The sequence below is a fragment of the Oratosquilla oratoria genome, chromosome 41 (genome assembly GCF_046742065.1).
Source record: "Oratosquilla oratoria isolate Oo_2021 chromosome 41, ASM4674206v1, whole genome shotgun sequence".
Classification (NCBI taxonomy): domain Eukaryota; kingdom Metazoa; phylum Arthropoda; class Malacostraca; order Stomatopoda; family Squillidae; genus Oratosquilla; species Oratosquilla oratoria.
The window spans coordinates 11,738,564-11,746,063 of NC_134817.1; the positions used below are offsets into that span (position 1 = coordinate 11,738,564).

At 44.5% G+C, this 7,500-nt stretch overlaps 1 protein-coding gene across 4 annotated transcripts in view; it reads left to right on the top strand.

The window, feature by feature from the left end:
- Nucleotides 1-7,500, top strand: part of LOC143020962 (sodium-coupled monocarboxylate transporter 1-like) — a 153,090-nt gene that overhangs the window by 88,281 nt on the left and 57,309 nt on the right. The window contains exon 1 of one of the 4 annotated variants that reach the window (XM_076177998.1): nucleotides 5,661-5,972. The exons of the other annotated variants lie outside the window; for them this stretch is intronic. The gene's annotated coding sequence lies outside the window, so the exon portion shown is untranslated. Of the gene's footprint in view, nucleotides 1-5,660; nucleotides 5,973-7,500 lie in introns of those variants that run through there. 4 annotated transcript variants of the gene reach the window in all.

The window sequence follows — 7,500 nt, forward strand, 5'->3', positions numbered from 1 at the left end:
TCCACCGTAAGGACTCGAACCTTTGCATTAGCGACTTCTTATTATGGAGCAAAGACGATAGCATTGAGTCAACCTGACCCTACGGTAGGGTCTGGTTGGCTCAAAGGTATCGTCTTTGCTTCATAATATACACTCGCTGAGGCAAAGGTTCGAGTCCTTGCGGTGGAGATAATTTACATTTGTCACAATGACACACAATTTTAATATATAATTTGCTAGTGGACAGCGACATCAATCGGTCATGAAAAATTATCTGTTTAATATAGTATATCAGTGTATGATTGATACAAGTCAAAATGTAACTCATATAGATAATGTAAAGATATGGCTATGGGGCCAATTTGAAGTACTCTATGTATCTTGATATAAACCTATACCATTAACCATATATTTATAACATATTTGATTTTGTCCCCCTCCTCTACAAAAATCCTTGTCCCGAAACTACAAAAAAAAAAAAAAAAAAAAAAAAAATTGCGGCTGCTCCTTCATGGTGTATAAATGGTAAAAAAAAAAAAAAACGGACAAAGACCCCAATATATCGAAAACCACCAAACCGGACAAAAACCCAACTGGAATTTTGTGGGTGAGGACAACACCCCAATCTGTTAAAACACTCATCATCTCATCATAGCAAGACTATTATAGATACAAAATAGTAAAGATGACAAACCTTTATTGATAATAATATTTGTTTTTAGCACAATTTTTTTTAGAAAAGCATCCGTTTGGTACTACCGAAAAAGTGGAGCTCGAATTGTGAACTTTTGTCTTTCTTTCCATTAAGGATGTGAGCTTGTGTCTTGTGAGATAATGTCTTGTGAGCTTATGTTTTGTGAGCCTTTGTCTCGTGAGTTTATGCCTTGTGGGCCTTCGTATTGTGAGCTTATATCTTATGAGCTTATATCTTGCGAGCTTTTGCCTTGTGACCCTTCGTCTTGTGGGCTTTTGCCTTGTGAGCTTTTGTCATGGAATCGTTTTAGGTATTACGGCTTTTAATGCATCTCCTCTTTCTTTTTCCTCTTCCTACTTTTCCTTCACTTCTTCCTCCTTGTAAGGTTCTTGATACTGTTGCCACACGCTGCTCCTTCTCCTCCTCTTTAGGTGTAAACTTGGAACTTGGGAAATATGGATGACACTGATCTAGCCATGAGAGTCCCCAAAGGAAAATGAATAGATAAATAAATGAATAAGTAGGTACTTGGATAGATGAATAGATAAATAGATAAATAGATAATAAAGATACGCATGTATATTGCTCAGGAAATGGATCTGGACAGTGACGATTTAAGTTTGAGCAGGAAGTTAGGTCAGGGGTCAGGTTATGTTAAGTTTACTTGGGCTAGTTGAGGTCACGTTAGGTCAGGTTATGTCACAGATTTTGACAAAATGGTACAAATAACTCTCATAAAAATGCTGTGGATAATTCAGTCCTTTTTATACTCTTCATAACAACAAGGAAAATAAAAAAATAAAAATTTAAGTTTAATTGATATAGGCTGGACACTTATCATATGCACTATGTAATATACCTATGTACTCACTATATGTGCTATATTCTATGTACTTATCCTACGTACTATATACTATAACTTATGTATTTACCCTATGTACTATATTCTATGTACTTATCCTATGCACTATATACTATTACATAACTTATGTATATATCCTATGTACTATGTACTATACAGTGAGAGATTGTCGACGAGGATAGAAGCCCAAGTCCAAGAAAGTCTTCGTCATGTACCTTGTGCTTCACATTTTAAGAGGATCGTGACGTCTCATATCTTCAAATAGATTAATTATGAAACGTGTTCGTTTGTGTGTGTGTGTGTGTGCACGTGTACGTGTGTGTGCACGTGTGTGTGTGTGTGTGTGTGTGTGTGTGTGTGTGTGTGTGTGTGTGTGTGTGTGTGTGTGTGTGTGTTTGTACGTGTGTATGTGTGCGTGTGTGTGTGTGTGAATCACCATGGTCTTGGATCACGTGTTGGACTCGTGATCGACAGCTATTTCCCTCCCGGAAGAGAGCTCAGAGCTCATATATGACCGATCTATGGGTAATGCCATGACCTTACATGTACACACATACCCAACTCCCCGCCCGCGAGAGTTGGAGTAACGACTCACAGCGCAGCGATACTGAAATTAATTCACCCCTGGGCGGTATTCGAACCCGGACCGCCGTAGTGTCGGCCGGGAACTCTACCACTGCGCCACGAGTAGTGTGATTACGTTGACCAGTGGGTGCTCAGAAACGGAACACCACGAATGTAGACTTTTTCATGGATATTACAATTAGATAAATATAATGAGGTGAATACACACACGCGCGTACGCACACACACCTCGTGGCGCAGTGGTTAGAGTTCCTGGCTGTCACTACGACGGCTCGGGTTCGAATCCCGCCCAAGGCTGAAATCATTTCAGTATCGCTGCGGGTCGTTACTCCAACTCTCGTGGGCGGGGAGTTGGGTGTGTTTGCGGGTAAGGTCACGGCATTACCCATAGATCAGTCATATACCGGTATGAGCTCTGAGCTCTCTTTCGGGAGGGAAATAGCTGTCGATCACGCGATCCAAGACCATGGTGAATGGTGAATCACACGCGCGCACACACACACACACACACACACACACACACACACACACACACACACACACACACACACACACATGCACACACACACATACACACACACATACACATACACACACACACACATACGCACACACACACACACACACACACACACACACACACACACACACACACACACACACACACACACACTGCTCCGGTAAACCGGTACCTAAAGGTATAAATCCGGTAAAAGACCCGGGGAGGAAAAATCAAGTTCTGGAACAGGAAGTATGGGCAACAAACCATTAAGCCGGAAGCCATATTTGAAAACAAAATGGCGATGAAGATTTGTGTGTGTGTGTGTGTGTGTGTGTGTGTGTGTGTGTGTGTGTGTGTGTGTGTGTGTGTGTGTGTGTGTGTGTGTGTGTGTGTGTGTGAACCGAAAGGACCCTGTAGGCCGGTAACCCCTGGACCACCTCACCTCCCCTGTGACGTCATGTCGGAAGGCGTATAATACTATGTTTTTGGTTAAAGCTTTGTTTGTGAAAATTTTTGACTATTTTTTATGATAATGATTATGATGATGATAATAATAATAATAATAATAATTATTATTATTATTATTATTATTATTATTATTATTATTATTATTATTATTATTATTATTATTATTATTATTATTATTATTATTATTATTATTTTCTTTAAAAAAAATAATAATAATATGAAGCTGAAGATAAATGTGGGCAAACGTAAGGTGATGAGATGTACAAGGGGAGAGAGTGACAGCAGGCTGGAAGTGAGCATTAAGGGAGAGAGACTGGAAGAAGTGGATAGTTTTAGATACTTGGGTGCGAATGTGGCAGGAAAGGGAGAAGTGGGGGTGGAGGTAGAATGTAGATTGAGAGAAGTGAGTAAATGCCTTGGTGGATTAAAAAGTGTAATGAGAAATAGATATCTGGGAATGGATGCTAAGAGGAGGTTATATGAAGGAGTGATTGTACCGACAGCACTTCACGGGGCAGAAACATGGAACATAAGAGAGGAAGAGAGAAGAAGTTTGAATGTGTTTGAGATGAAATGTTTGAGAAGTGTGATAGGGGTTTCTAGGCTAGATAGAGTGAGAAATGAGGAGGTGAGGAGAACAGGGGTGGAAAGGGTGTTGGGAGGTGGGGTTGATGAAAGAGTATTAGGATGGTTTGGACACATGGAAAGAATGAGTGAAGAAAGATTAGTAAAAGAGGTGTGGAAGGCAGAGGTGGAAGGAGTGAATATGAGGGGGCGTCCTAGGATGAGATGGATGGATGGGGTAAAAGGGGCATTACAAAAGAGAGGAATGTCTGTTGAGGAAGGACGGGAGAGGACAGAAGATAGGGGTGAATGGAGAAGGGTTTTGTATGGAAGATGCTGTGATGCATGAGGGGGAGTGGGTGGGGGATGGGGGTGAGGAAGTGTGGAAGTGTATATGAGAAGTAATTTAACGCAGCCCGAGAGGATTTCTCCCCGTCTTCTCCTTTTCTGCATGAGGGGACGGAGAGGGGGGTTCGCCGAATTAATGAAGCAGCCTTGCTGTGGATGTGCTGTGTCTTGCGACACGGCTTCTGACCCAGGGCAGTGGACTGGATGCAGGGATGACTCGTCATACAGGAGGTGCCAAGATGAGAGGGAGGGAGGAGGGTGGAGGGAAGTGGAATATATAGGGGATGGAATGGGTGGAAGTGGTTTCTATGCCTTTTTTTTTTTTTTTTTGGCTACCCCCCGTGTAAGGGTGAAAAAACCCTTTGGTATATGCATTATTATTATTAAGGTTATTGTTATTATTATTATTATTATGTTTATTATCCCTGTTATTATTATCATTGTTATTATTATTGTCATTATTATTATTAACATTATATCTATTGTTATTATTGTTGTTATCAATATTATTATTATTAATGCTATTATCAATATTATTAATATTATTATTATTATTGTTGTAGTAGTTGTTTTTATTATTATTATTCTATTATATTTCATTTTATTACTATTGTTTCTATTTTATATATGTTTTGTGCCGTCAATTTTTCTTTCTTAGATAAAGGAGTAAATAGCTTGATGCTTCAAGGCGAGTAATTGGTAAATAAATAAACAAATAAACAGATAAATAAATAGATAAATTAATATATAAATAAACAAATGGAAAATAAAATTGTAATTGGCGCTATCTTATGATTCCTTCTCCCCCTCCCTCCCACCCTTCCCACCCCAATCCCCTCCTTTCCCCCACCCCTCTTTTATCATCCTTATCCCCCCTCTCCTTCCCCCCCTCCTCCCCTATCACCCTCCCCAACCCCAAACATACTCTGCAGACTCTAAGTAAATATAATGAGGAGCCTCTCACTACCCTCACCCCTCCCCCTCCAACCTAGTGAATATCCTCCTCCTCCTCCACCTCCTCCTCCACCTCCTCCTCCTCCACCTCCTCCTCCTCCACCTCCTCCTCCTCCACCTCCTCCTCCTCCACCTCCTCCTCCACCTCCTCCTCCTCCTCCTCCTCCTCCACCTCCTCCTCCTCCACCTCCTCCTCCTCCTCCTCCTCCTCTTCCTCTACCTACTCGCCTCCCCTCCTCCCCCTCCTCCCACCTCCCCTCCCCCCCCCTCCCACCCCTCCCCCCACCCCCCCCCTCCCCCTCCCCCTCCCCCCTCCTCCCCCTCCCCCTCCTCCTCCTCCCCTCCTCCTCCCTTCCTCTCCTCCTCCCCCTCCTCCCTCCCCCTCCTCCTCCCCTCCCTCCTCCCCTCCCTCCTCCTTCTCCCCCTCTCCCATCCTCCTTCCCTTCCCCACTCCTCCTTCCCTTCCCCACTCCTCCTCCCTTTCCCCCTCCTCCTCCCTCTCCCCCTCCTCCTGCTCCACCTCCATACTCCTCTTCCACACTCCTCCTCCTCCCTCCTCCCTCCTCCCTCCGGGCGTTTTCCCGACTTGGGCACGCGAAGAGCCGAAGACCACGAATCAGTTGCTCTCCAATCTCCGTCTCGAGAGGTCCATTCTCGGGCCCGGCTCCTTTTACAGTCCACGTCGCTCATCTCGCTCGCCTCCTCCTCCCTCCTCCCTCCTCCCTCTTCCCTCCTCCCTCTTCCCTCTTCCCTCTTCCCTTCTCTCTTCCCATACCGTATACACACCCACGCCAAAAACCTCCAAGTTCATTTGTACCTCCTCCTCTTCCTCCTCTTCCTCCTCTTCCTCCTCGTCCTCCTCGTCCTCCTCCTCCTCCTGGCAACGTTTCGAAGTGTATTGCCACGTGCGCGTCCGAGTCTCGGGATCGAGCCAGTGACGCGGGCTCCCCCGTGGTGTTCACAAGTGTGAGGCGGCGGTCAACGTTAAAAAACTCGACTCATAAACTACACACACAGTAAGTACCGGGTACTTGGACCCGTCCTGTCCCTTTTTATATATATTTTTCCTCTCTCTTCTTCCTCTCCCTCTCCCTTCCTCTCCCTTCCTCTCTCTTCTTCCTCTCATTTCCTCTCCCTCTCCTTCCTCTCACTTCCTTTCTCTTCCTCTCACTTCCTTTCTCTTCCTCTCCCTCTCCCTTCCTCTCCCTTCCTCTCTCTTCCTCTCCCACTCCCTTCCTCTCCCTTCCTCTCTCTTCCTCTCCCTCTCCCTTCCTCTCTCTTCTTCCTCTCATTTCCTCTCCCTCTCCTTCCTCTCACTTCCTTTCTCTTCCTCTCCCTCCCTCTCTCTTCCTCTCTTTTTCTCTCTTCTTCCTCTCATTTCCTCTCCCTCTCTTTCCTCTCACTTCCTTTCTCTTCCTCTCCAACCTCTCTCTTCCTCTCCCTTCCTCTCCCTTCCTCTCCCTTCCTCTCTCTCTTCCTCTCTCTTCTTCCTCTCATTTCCTCTCCCTCTCTTTCCTCTTACTCCCTTTCTCTTCCTCTCCCTCCCTCTCTCTTCCTCTCCCTCCCTCTCTCTTCCTCTCCCTAACTTGGTAAGAACAGGTGTTGGTGTGTGTGTGTCACCTTCATGATACTGTATCACGTGCCAGACTCATGACTAGCAGCTGTTACCCTCCCAGACGAGAGCTCACAGTTCATGGGTTATGTTGTGTTTTTACACACACCACAAACTCACACCCTTGCTCAAGGGAATCAGTAACGACTGTGTGTGTGTTTGTGTGTGTGTTTGTGTGTGTGTGTGTGTGTGTGTGTGTGTGTGTGTGTGTGTGTGTGTGTGTGTGTGTGTGTGTGTGTGTGTGTGTGTGTGTGTGTGTGTGTGTGTCCTATCAAACGTTTTAACTAAGTGGGTTGATTTGGAACAAAAGAAAATGGGGATACAGGTTGTTCAACAGAAAACGCAAGTGATGATTTTGTTGTACAGCTGGCTGCGCTTGTAAGGGCTGGCGTCTCTTGTGAACGTATTTACGATCATCGTAACCTTAAGAGATGGTCGTACGAACGCATGTCGTAATTTTACGACCTGAAGATGACCACGACCTCTTAGGGGAGGTCACAAGTCAGTGTAGTACTTATGAGTGGAACCTGACTAGCTTTCGACTCCATACACATTATATAGATAAATAGATTAATAAATTAATTTAAATCTAGGAAAAATAATTAAATTTATAGATAAATAGGCAATGACCGTGTATTTGGTATTTTTCAATAATCCTCATTTAACAAGATACCACAACCTTAACCCTTGTTACTACGATAGCTCAGACTGAGAGAACCCCACGTGTAGCCCCCCTCATTCTCCCCCTTCCCCCCCCCAGCTGACCTTCACCTCCTCTTGCCCCCCCCCTTCCCCCTCTCCCACTCTCTCAGTTCTGTCACAGATTATATAAACGTGTTGTTATGTTTATTGCTGGTAAGATAAAACACACACACACACACACACAAAGGGGGGGCTGAAGAAATGAACAAAAGATCGAGAGATGAGGTAGA